At 42.8% G+C, this 12640-nt stretch overlaps 1 long non-coding RNA gene across 2 annotated transcripts; it reads left to right on the forward strand.

The window, feature by feature from the left end:
- Positions 1-425: 425 nt before the first annotated feature.
- LOC113897774 lies at positions 426-10158 on the forward strand. 2 transcript variants are annotated; one of them, XR_003512430.1, is made up of 3 exons: positions 426-484; positions 4200-4258; positions 10023-10158. It is a non-coding gene; the product is annotated as an uncharacterized LOC113897774 (long non-coding RNA). The 2 variants fall into 2 exon arrangements; XR_003512431.1 differs by lacking the exon at positions 10023-10158 and adding an exon at positions 8643-9080.
- The last annotated feature ends 2482 nt before the right edge of the window (positions 10159-12640 follow it).

Here is a 12640-nt window from a genome sequence, read left to right on the forward strand (position 1 = left end):
GGGCTTCCCTTGTGGCTCAACTGGTAAAGAATCTGCCTGCAATGTGGAAGACCTAGGTTCGAACCCTGGGTTGGGAAGATACCCTGGAGAAGGGAAAGGCTACCCTCTCCAGTATTCTGGCCTGGAGAATTCCATGGACTGTATAGTCCATGGGGTCGAAAAGAGTCAGACACAACTGAGTGACTTTCACTTTCACTTTCTATCCCTTTCTTCAGAAACAACCTCCTCCTCAAGCTGTAGTGTGATGTGGGTGGGGAAACTTACCTTCAACCCAGTCCAAGTGGCACTTTCCTGACCTAAGTCTAGCCAATCAGAATCCACCATAGACGAGGCCACCAGCTGGGCCTGTGACCCAAGCAGACCAATCAGAGCTCTTCCTGGAATTCTACATGTAACATTTGAAGCCAGACTGTTTCAGAACTAAACAAAGGTCAGTAGCTCAGAGCAAGGAGAGGAAGGTGGGACACAGCGAGGGAAACAGAATGTAAGTGATATCATTTAAGCTCCTGGATCTGAGTGCAAATGCATTTCCTACTTGGCTTAAGCTAGTTTGAGTTGGATTTTTATTTCTTCAGATGAAAAACAGCTAATAATAAAAGGGTGAGATTAGTTTTTTATATACTAACAGATGGAAAATTCATTAAATAGGTTTAAGTAGGGAAGCAAATAGAATTTAGAGAACTAGGTTAGGTGAGGTTGCTATCTCATAGAAATTCTTTCTTTAGAGAAAGATGACAGTTAGATGCCAGAATTGCTTGTAGTCCTTTTGAAATGGGCCAAAGATAAAAAGCAGACTTAGTATTTATTTTATAATTTACAATAAAAGGAATTTGAGTTATTTAAGAAGTCTAAATTATTAAATGGTGATCATTCAGAAATGGTGGTGGTGATGGTGGTGGTGACTCAGTCGTGTCCAAGTCTTTGAGACCCCAGGGACTGTAGCCCACCAGTCTCCCCGTCCATTGGGTTTCCCAGACAAGAATACTGGAGTGGGCTGCCATTTCCTTCTTTAGTGGATCTTCCAGACCCAGGAAACAATAAAAGACTAATCCTAGTGCAAATTTTGGAGGGACTTCCCTAGTTGTTCAGTGGTTAAGACTCCTTGTTTCCACTGCAGGGGAACATGGGTTTGCTCCCTGGTGGAGGAACGAAGACCCCACATGCTACATGGTGTGACCAAGAGTAAATAAATAAATAAAATAAATATTTAATTTTTTTTAACTTTTAAAATGGAATCAAATCAGTTGTGAGCTATTTTGAACTATTTGTAGTCTCACGTGGAGAACAGTCCTGAGTTCGTTTCATTCTGGCCTATCAGTGTGGTAATCATCTGGCTATTTGCTCTTTGGTCTCTTTCCTCTGCTTCCCTTGCTCTGTTTGTAGCACAAAGGGTTGATTTCTGCAAAATACACACCACCCAGCCTTCTTTGCCAGTTGGCTCTGGTCAGTTTGGCCAGAGTCACTGGCAGGAGCTGGGAGTGGCTAGTATGGGAGACAGGGAGAGGCCGGTCTGCCTCCCTTTCTTCCTTGCTCTGGCCAGGATTTCTGGCAGTGGCTGTGACTCCTCCAGGGTCCCAGCTTCCCCCAGCCAGCCCCACGTTGGTGGCCCCTGTTCTTGCCAAGCCACCTCCTCTCTTTGTCCCTCCAGTCCTAGAGCTGCTGGCTACTTCTTGCTGCTGTTACTCTCTGGCTTCACCATTTGCTCTTTGCCCTGTGAGCTCTTCCAACACCTCCATGACCAGTACTCTGTGCTAAATCCTTTGTATTTAACTGCATAATTTGGGTTCTTTTCTCCTGACTGGACTCTGACCTATTCATTGCCTGCTACAACAAAAACAAATACAAAAAAAGAAAATCAACATTCAAAAAATTAAGATCATAGCATCCAGTCCCATTGCTTCATGGCAAATAGATGGGGAAACAACGGAAACAGTGACAGACTTTATTTTCTTGGGCTCCAAAATCACTGCAGATGGTGATTGCAGCCATGAAATTAAAAAATGCTTTCTCCTTGGAAGAAAAGCTATGACCAACTTAGACAGCATATTAAAAAGCAGAGACATTACTTTGCCATCAAAGTCCATCTAATCAAAGCTATGGTTTTTCCAGTAGTCATGTATGGATGTGAGAGTTGTACCATAAAGAAGGCTGAGAGCCAAAGAATTGATGCTTTCGAATTGTAGTGCTGGAGAAGACTTTTGAGAGTCCCTTGGACAGTAAGGAATCAAACCAGTCAATAGTAAGGAAATCAACCCTGAATACTCATTGGAAGGACTGATGCTGAAGTTGAAGCTCCAATACTTTGGCCACCAGATGTGAAGAGCTAACTCATTGGAAAAGACCCTGATGCTGGGAAAGACTGAGGGCAAAAGGGGAAGGGGGCAGCAGAGGATGAGATGGTTGGATAGCATCAACAATTCAATGAAAATGAGTTTGAGCAAACTCTGGGAGATAGTGAAGGACAGGGAAGCCTGGCTGTGCTGCAGTCCATGGGGTCTCAAAGAGTCAGACATGACTGAACAACTGACTAACAACAAAAATACCATACACTGAATATCTTCAAAGACAAACATTTGCTTCTTGCAGTTCTGGAGGCTGCAGGTCTAAGATCAAGGCGCCAGCGTGGTCAGGTTCCTGCTGAGGGCCCTCTTCCTGGATCTTGGGCAGCTGCCTTCTTGCTTGGTGGAGACAGACTTCCTGTCTCTCTCTTATAAAAGCACTAATTCCATTAATTCAGGCTCCACCCTCATGGCCTGTTTACCTCCAAAGGCCCCACTTCCAAATACCATCATTTAGGACAGGGTACCCACTACAGTCAGCCTGAAATCCAAGTCACCAGAACTGGGCTGTGCACAGTGGGTGGAGAACAAAAGGAGCCCACTGCCAATTACGCATCAATTCAGTTACACAAGGCTTGCAGAACTACTGTGTCGTGGTGGATGTAGAACACAGTTTGTAAGGAGCATGCAATGTTATGTCAGGGCTTCCCAGGTGGCTCAGCTGTAAAGAATCCGCCTGCCAATGCAGGAGATGTGGGTTTGATCCCTGGGTGGGGAAGATCCCCTGGAGGAAGAAACAGCAGTCCACTCCAGTATTCTTGTCTGGAGAATCCCATGGACAGACGAGCCTGGCGGGCTACAGTCCATAGGGTCTCAGAGTCAGATGCGACTGAACGACTGAGCATGTACACGATGTAAAGTCATATATGAACAAGAGAAAAATATGAAACGGCATAGGCACAAGTTTTGGAGTTCAGAGGAGGGAGCGAGGGATGTGAACTACAGCACCAACAGAAGACTCGGTGGGAGGACTTCCCAGTTGGTCCAGTGGCTAAGACTCTGAGGTTCCAAAGCAGGGGGTCTGGATTCAATCCCAGGTCAGGGAACTAGATCCCAGTGCCCAAACTAAGAGTTTGCACCTAGCAACAAAAAAGATACTGAGTGCCACAGCTAAGACTGAAGATCCCACGGGCTGCAACTAAGACCTGGAGCAGCCACATAAATAAAAAATAAATATTATAAAAGAGAGAGAGAGAGAATGATCAGGATGGCCCTCCAGAGGGTGGAGGGCCAAACAGTAGAAGGCAGAGACACAGACAGCGTTGTGTGGGTAAAAGATGGATGGGGCAAGAAGCAGAAATAAGCACAGTGTGTTCACGGACCCCACGACTGAAGCAGAGGGGCTGACGGGTAAACGGGTTCCAACAGCCAGGACAATCGCCTGTGGAGGACCTTCAACAGCAGCCCAGCGCTGCCAGGGCCAAGGACTCAGCCCAGCAGAGCTGACGGAAAGACCATGTCCTCTAGAGCAGGGGTCCCGAACCTCCGGATCTAATGTCTCATGATCTGAGGTGGAGCTGATATAATAATAATAGAAATAAAGTGCACGATAAATGTAATGCACTTAAATCATCCCCAAATCACAACCCCACCCTGCCTTCATCCCTGAAAAAAGTGGACACTGGTCCCTGGTGTCAGAAGAGTCCGGGGACGACTGCTTTAGAAGACCAAGGCTGGCCCCCTTTTCATCTAGTAAATCAAACACAGAACAGAGAGGATGGAAGCTGGCTTTTATTCCCATTTCCTGACCCATTTTATAACCTCAAAATCTAGATTTTAGTTTATAATAGTTGCCTAATTGCAGAGTTAATAAGATGCAAGATCCACCCCCAAATTAAGATTTTTTTTATTGTTTTTCAGATTGCAAAGTATTTCTTGAATATTCACACCTAATCTTGCGCTAAACCTAAGATGACAAGGTAAGGTTTACTTTTCTCCAATGCTGAACGTATCTCTTTAGAGTGAAGAAAATGACTCAAGGTTGTGTAAGAGTAACCAGGGAGAAGGCTGTTTTTCCAAGCATCTAGTTCCAGAACATGCTGGATTAAATGGTCACTCTGACCTTAAAAAACCAGACTGGAAGAAATGAAGCAATGCTTTAACATAGTCCATTGCTTTTGAAAAATGAAAGTATACATAAACCCAAGAAGTAGCACACTGTTCAAAATTTGATGTGTTTTTCAAGAAGGAAAATGGAAAGAAACATTAATGCAAAGATTAAAAATTATTTTGGAATTCCTAAGTGGGTTAGCTTGACAAGTGGTTGATAAACTTCTGCATCCTGCTTTTAATATTAAGGTAAATTTGTTTTGTTGTCTGTATTATAATTCCCATTACTAAAGCTAGTAATCATTTTGCTGTTACCTCCACTTTTATTGCGGGAAGGACCTGCAGAAGCAACATCTTAGCTCTTATCCAGTGCCAGAAAGGAACTGCAAGTCAGAACAAACAAAGACTTAATTACAGCCTTGATGCGAAAGCAGGAACAGCACACATGGAGCCAAAACCTTATCCAATACAAATTTTTTAAAAGGCAGGGAGGAGAGAATTAAAGCGAACTGTAATGTTAGCTTTGGCAAGAAGAAATCAAATGTCATGTTGAACTTCCTGTAAATTGTTTAAAAAAAAAAAAAAAACACACTATGATTGGCACTTTCAGTCTTTGAAAAGGTTTTCCACCAATTCTGAGTCTGTTTTGTTAACTTCTCCCCCAAAAAAGTATTTCAGTGCTGATCATAAAAGGATTATGCTAGATATCATCAATATAACTTTATGAAATAAAGACAAATGTGACTTGAGCACAGTTGACAAAAACATATAACTTCACTTATGGCTTAAGCTGGGAGTACAGCTTAAGCTTAAGCTTTGATCTCCTTGGATGACAAGGCGATCACACCAGTCAATCATAAGGGAAATCAACCCTCAATACTCACTGGAAGGACTGATGCTGAAGCTGAGCTCCAATACTTTGGCCACTTGATGCAAAGAGCCAACTCATTGGAAAAGACCCTGATGCTGGGAAAGATTGAGGGCAGGAGGAGAAGGGGGCGGCAGAGGATGAGATGGTTGGACGGCATCACAGACTCAATGGATATGAGGTTGAACAAGCTCCGGGAGACAGTGAAGGACAGGGAAGCCTGGCTGTGCTGCAGTCCATGGGGTCGCAAAGAGCTGGACACGACTGAGCAACTGAACAACAACAAACAACAGGGCACTTATCAGAAAGAAGCGTCGTAATAGCAGGCCAGTCAGAACTCACAGGAGTCCCAGAGCCGTGTCCTTCGGTCAGAGGAGCAGGCCAGGAGGTGAGGAAACAGGAGTCCACAGGGCGTTTCCAGTTCTGAGTGAGACCGGGCAAGCACGCAGGCTTAGCTGTGGCACCTGTACGTGATGAAGATTCAGAACAGTCTCCCGAGTGTAGAGGGATTTTCACCTAACCCTTAATTGTTAGGTCATTATAATCACGACTGCTGTGTTGTCCCTGCTAGAATTGCTGTGGGCTCTTTTCTGCACCTGTTTTGCATTTACTATTAGCATTAACAGACTTTTAACACAAATATAAAATGAGACTTTTACATGAGACCTTCTGAAAGCTGCAGGTATACATGCAATATCAAACCTTTTTAAACACACACACAATGGGAATGATCTCTGAACGCTGCACACAGGAGACCAGCTCTTTGAGCTGTGAAGGTCAAAAATTGTAAAAACAAAACCAAAACAAAGTAAACTCATGCCGTCAGTCCATGAGAAATTTCATAAAAACCCTGAAGAGAGAAGGAAGCACCATGTTTCACATGGGCAAATCCTCTGCTGGGGAAGAGGATTTATCTCTGTAGCCACCACACCCCTCACACCTCCTAAAAAGCCTGCACCCCAGGGTTGCTTATATGGCCAAACCTGCTGCAGGTTCACCCTCATGGCGCAGGAAAAGGCTGCAGCAGAGAGGCGGGACGTCCTGGCAGACAGGCCCTGGTAGCAGCCGGAGCCACCTTCCTGCCCACCTCATCCCAGCCTCAGTCCTGGGCAGGCGGCTTGTGCCAGGAAAGCCCTGAAACAGCCACCTTTTCACATTCCTGTGTTTTTTTCTAAAAGTAACCCAGTATGACTGGGTTTATAAGGACCCAGTCATATAATGTGACTGGGTTTACTTGGTGGCTCAGATGGTAAAGAATCCTGCAATACAGGAGACCCAAGTTTGATCCCTGGGTCGGGAAGGGATCTTCCCCTGGTGAAGGGAATGGCAACCACTCCAATATTCTTGCCTGGAAAATCCCATAGACAGAGGAGCCTGGTGAGCTACATACAGTCCATGGAGTTGAAAAGAGTCAGACATGACTGAGCGACTAACACATACACTGGACAAGTGCAGAAAATTCACACAAATATTTTGATCTCTACTGATGGGAGTGGAGGTTCGTGAAACCACATAGCCTCTGCTGTCAAAGCTGGGATCCCCTCGTTGGTGCTCAGAGCAAGTCATTGCATCAGAGGAGTAAAATAATTTTACATACAAGTAAAATTAATCATACACGTTGTGACTTGTTTAAGTCACAACATAGCTATGAGATTCACATATGGATCACCCTGAGTTCTCCTCTCTCATCTGGCTTTGGAGGGACAAGAGGATGCCTTCAGTCTGACCAGTGGGCAAAGGCACAGACCTGTGGGGATGCTGGGAGCACTTCTGCAAGGATAACTAAGTCACCCTCCAGCCAGGCTGACCTGAGGACCCACACATCCTTCAGCCCCAAGGCAGGGATGCCCAGGTGCAAGCATGCAACTGATCATCCACAGAGGCAACGCTCTGAAACCCATCTGAAATCAACCACCCCAATCGGCCAGCTGGCCTCCTCAGCCCTGGAGTCATTTTGTTTTAGCCCTGAGGTTTCAATTCTCTCTTTAACATGAAAGCAACAGTGGATCAATAGTTTTGAAAATCTGTATGTGGCAAGATTTATCATCTCTGGTCCGTTTCATCATCACTGGAGAAAAGTTTAGATAGTATTCTTTCCAACATGAACAATCTAGCAAAGAAGGGAGTTAAAATTAACTGCTTAACACAGGCGTGATATGAAAGAAAAACAGGAAGGCCTGCACTGGCTATTCAGGATCTAATTTTTTTATATGGGTGACACACATTAATAGAGAATGATGTCAGTAGCTAAAGTAGAAGATGTACGGTGACTGAGAAATGAAGCCATAACATAGTAAATGAACCTGAAAGTAAATGAACCTGTGCTCCTTAAAAATAAAATTAATCATACAAGTAAACAGGGCTTCTTCTCAGGTGGCACAATGGTAAAGAATCCACCTGCCAGTGCAGGAGGCACAGAAGAAGTAGTTTTGATCCCTGGGTTGGGAAGATCCCCTGGAGGAGGAAATGGCAACCAATGCCAATATTCTTGCTTGGAGCATTCCATGGACAGAGGAGCCTGGCAGGCTGCAGTCCATGGGGTGGAAAAGAGTCAGACATGACTCAGTGACTGAGCACATACACACACAAGAAAACACTCTGATGAGAGGCCTCAATGATTTTTTTCCCCTACATTTACTGTAGCAGATAAAAGGCAGTGTGTGTTTTACAAAGGAGAAATCAGCACCCAGGACACCACAAGAACAGAGAATTGTTAAAGATGACATAGCAAGGCTGTGCTTGATTTCCAGGCTGCAAACACACCCCCCAACCACATTGCTGCACAGCTGCTTCAGAGATCATTCTACATTCGCAGATGAGATAGTTGTATGGCATCACAGACTCAATGGACATGAGTTTGAGCAAACTCTGGGAGATGGCGAGGGACAGGGAGGCCTGGTGTGCTGCAGTCCATGGGGTCGCAAAGAGTTGGACTCGACCTGGTGACTGAACGACAACAAGAGCTATAAGCAAGCATGTTTTCTTTCACTGCTAAAGAAAAAGAAATAAATTATTTTGGTAGATATACTGTAGCAGGTTGAGGTATTAGAGCAAAGAAAAATCACTCATTGTTTGTTGTGGTTGACTTAATGCCCCCTGGTCTTGTTTTCTTAATGCTACAATCAACTAAAATGTATTACTTTGCACCTTCTTTGAATCCACTTGAAAGTCAGCAGATGGTTTCTTCCCCATCAGCCTTGATCGGCTTTTTTTCTGATCTCTAACTCTGTGATGGATGAGGTATAATTTTTAACACAAAAATTGTATGGCTGACTATGAGGACAGAAGAAAGAAACAGGTGTTAGGTGATAGAAAGACACAGAAAATCAAGTTAGACATGAAACACCATTTTCTCTCTCTTTTTTTTTTTTTTTCTGACTTGAAAGCCAAGAAAGAAGCTTACTCCCCACAGAGAGATTTTGAAGATGCAAATGCAAAGTTGGGGATTTCAGACTAAAACTGTCTCTCTATCGGAAAAAAATGCATGCATTCTATGCCTTTTGGAGAAGATGAAGAGAGATGGGTCTTTGAGAAAAACCTGTGATGGATATGAATCGATGGTATGTTCGGATAGAACAGTGCAAGTGTGGCCGAAAAAGTCTTCTCTTCTCTGTCAACAGCATGGAAGGAGATATATAATTGTATCTCTGGACTTAACAGGCACTCTAAAGATTTATGACTTAAAATGAATGTAAAATATGAGTCTAGCAATGTCTGCCTTTTTGCAAGCTACCAGGGTTTGATTTGCAAATACATCTGATCTGGGGAAATGAAACTTGGTCATTTACCCACTGATGTTACAGATGATCCAGCATTCATTAATCCTCTTCCCCCATACTGCTAACAAAATGTATTATGATTTAGTAAAATCACCTGTCATGTGGAGCAGGGGGGCTAGGGAGATTTGAGTTGAGAACAGATTCTGTTACAGAATGGTGTCTTCTAGGAAATAATCTTGCCTTAGGGTGATATAAAATGAACAGCCAGCGAAGGCAGCTACAGAATATCTCATATTTGTTTTTTATTTTTTTTTTCCCCTGGCTGAATCCAGTAACACTTGCCAGCTGCCGTTATCAGTACACACACAGGACTATATTGCATTTCTCTTGGTTTTGCCCCCATCTTATTTAATATTCTTTCATAACTTTTCACTTAAAACACAGCACGGAGATGTAGGAAGAAAAGCATATGGGTGCATAAATAATTCATAGGCACCTAAAGGCATAAAAATCATGCTAGACAAAAACAAGTAGTAAGAAAGGTGAACAGAAGTTAAATTTAAATGTTGTTTAAAAAAAATAATAACATTCTGGTGGAAAGCTAACCAAAAGAGTCTGAAAACTAGTAACGAATGACACTGTGGACTCCGTGAGAACGTATGCAAATTCACTCTTTGGCCCACATAATGATGTGCTAAGTCACTTCAGTTGTGTCCGACTCTTTGGGACCCTATGGACTGTAGCCCAAAGCTCCTCTGTCTGTGGGATTCTCCAGGCAAGAATACTGGAGTGGGTTGCCATGCCCTCCTCTAGGGGATCTTCCCTACCCGGGGATCGAACCTGTATCTCCTGCACTGGCAGGCAGATTCTTTACCACCAGCACCACCTAGGAAGCCCTCATATGATGGTAACTGAACTAATTCATCAGGGACTTCCTTGAACTTGAGTAACTTTCTGGAAGATAGTTCACGTTAAGGTACTGAACTATCAACTTGATACCAAGAGGTTTCCAAATCTGTTAACATGAGATTTTTCTTTACCTTCTAGGATAAGATTCTGAGCTCTGCCCATGCTTCAGAGAAGCATCTGTCAATCCACTGACTAATGACAATGACTTATGTGTCCAGACTTCAGAGTAACAGAAGGCCTGGCTCCAAATAATAGAGTGACCATGTTTCCTAAAGAGACTGTATGTGTTTAAAACATAAAGGCATTTTGACAGAGAGAATAATTGAATAGGCTTAGCTTGGTGACACTTAAAGCATTTAACCATGTCCCATATATTTCTACAGAGGGGTAGTATTTAGTAGTTTATTTTCCTATAAATATTAAAACCTGTGCAAAAACAGAAGAAAACAACACACAGTAATCTAAAAGCTCAAGAAAATTTAAGTGCACAGATAAGAAAATCAAATGAACTTCTTATTTATTACTGTTACAATTCCCTGTGTACATATGTCCTTTTATTCTATATATTTATAGATGAATAATGATAATAATGATGATTAATGTTCATTCACTGCTTACTGAGTGTCAGGCCCTGTGCTGAGTACCTTAAAAGATTTATCCCATTTATCCTCTCAATAGCCATGGATCTACTGAACAGAATAGACTTCAGTTTTAAGATGGTTTCACCTCTCAAGATACAGATTTCAAAGACTAAAACCATCCTAATGGTATCATTTTTTTTTTTATTCAACAAGAATGTATTGATTATCTATTAGGCACATAATAGTTTTTTATTTTCAAAATAGTAGGAATGGGATTTCCCTGGCTGTTCATGTTGCCAATGCAAGAGGTCCAGGTTCGATCCGCAGTCAGGGAACTGACCCACATGCCACAACTGAGAGTTCCCACACCATCGACTACGACCCGGTGCAGCCATATAAATAAAAATAAAGTAAATATAAAAATAAAAATAGGAAGGATAGGTCAGGAGGTACATGATGCAGATATTTCATTTAGGTAGACGTCGTTCAGCAAATTTTATTGATATGTATGTGTTCACCTTTGTTTACCAAATAATTAATTCTATTAATGACAGAATTACCTAGAATCCAGATCCACCAAACTTTCCTTTTACCTTCAAACTTTCTTCCTTCCTGATAATGACTGGTACCTTTAACCAAGGAAAAGGGAGATGGTTTGCAAGAGACTGAAAGTCCACATCCTCATCCAGAATTCCCTTCCTGTGCTGGCTCAGTCTTGTCCCAGGCATCTTTGGTTTGGGGAGTGAAAAATCAAGAGGAGAACAGCTACAGTTCCAAAATCACCCCAGCAGATTTCCCTGGTGATCCAGAGGCTGAACTTCTGAGCTCCCAATGCAGGGGACCTGGGTTTAACCCCTGGTCAGAGAACTATATTCCACATGCCACAACTAAGTCCCGGTAGAGCCAAATAAAAACATAAAAATAAACATTTCTTAAAAGCAAAACAAACAAAAATCATCCCAGGATTCTCAGGGGACGGGAGGGTTCGTGGGGCCCCAACTGGCCTGATCTAAAGGAAGTGAAGAGTAGAGAGAGGGGGGCAAAGGCAGCCTGGATGCTGCCCGCTCTGCAATCTCTCCATTCTGCTCAGGGGCAGAGGCTTTATGTTAATCCTCCTGCACTCTCAAGGATGAAAATATTCTTCCCAGAGAATCTTTGGTTTTTAAGAGTAGTTGCTATCCTAAAGCAGGAACTGGAAGTGTATTTGGGAAGTGATGGTAAAAGGAAGTGGGTATTATTCCCCCTAATAAAAGCAGTAATGGGACTTGCCCAGCAGTCCAGTGGTTAAGACTCTATGCTTCCAATGCAGGGCACTCAGGTTCAACTCCTCATCAGGGAACTAAGATCTTACATACCTCGAGATGTGTGGCTAAAAAAAAAAAAAAAAAAAAGATCAGTTCAGTTAGACTTAGCTTTCACAAATGTGTCAAATTAAATGAATTTCTGAGTCCCTATGTACTGTATAATAGGTTTGCACAGTAATAAAAAAAATGTTAAAAAAAAGCAGTAAAATACAGGAGGAAATCTGAAAACAAATACATCTTACACATATACACCCCTCAACAAGACCATATTAAAAATTACTTAAAACACTCCCAAAGTAGGACAATCTATAAATTCTAAGATTTCTTGTTGACTGATGTCCATTTGTTTGTTGGGGAAGGAGGGGAAAAGTAATGGGTCTTCTATTCCAATCGTGTTGATGGTGGAGGTTTGAGACTGTATTTTGATTTTTCAGAATGAATGTATTTCTGACCAGGTCCTAGAAACTTCAAAATAATAGGGCAGTTTTCTAAGAAAGGCCCTTGTAAACTCTCAGGAGAACCACTGAAGCTTCTCTCACGGAAACTGGCTCTTGATCCATGTCTGCTGTGCTTAAGTCGCTCAGTCGTGTCCGACTTTTAGTGACCCCGTGGACTGTAGCCCAGCAGGCTCCTCTGTCCATGGGGATTCTCAAGGCAAGAATACTGGAGTGGGGGGCCATGTCCTCCGCCAGGGTTCATTTACATTTACTTAGCCCAAAATACAAATCCCTCCTAAGAAAAAGCACAAAGAGCAACAACATTTTTAACAGAATCTTGTGCTTTTTACACTATAACATCACACTCTTGAAAGTGGAGAAAAAGCAGAGGTTGCCCAAGCAGGAGCCTCCTCTAAAACTAAGAAGTAGTCACT

This window comes from Bos indicus x Bos taurus, chromosome 8, assembly GCF_003369695.1.
Source record: "Bos indicus x Bos taurus breed Angus x Brahman F1 hybrid chromosome 8, Bos_hybrid_MaternalHap_v2.0, whole genome shotgun sequence".
Classification (NCBI taxonomy): Eukaryota; Metazoa; Chordata; class Mammalia; order Artiodactyla; family Bovidae; genus Bos; species Bos indicus x Bos taurus.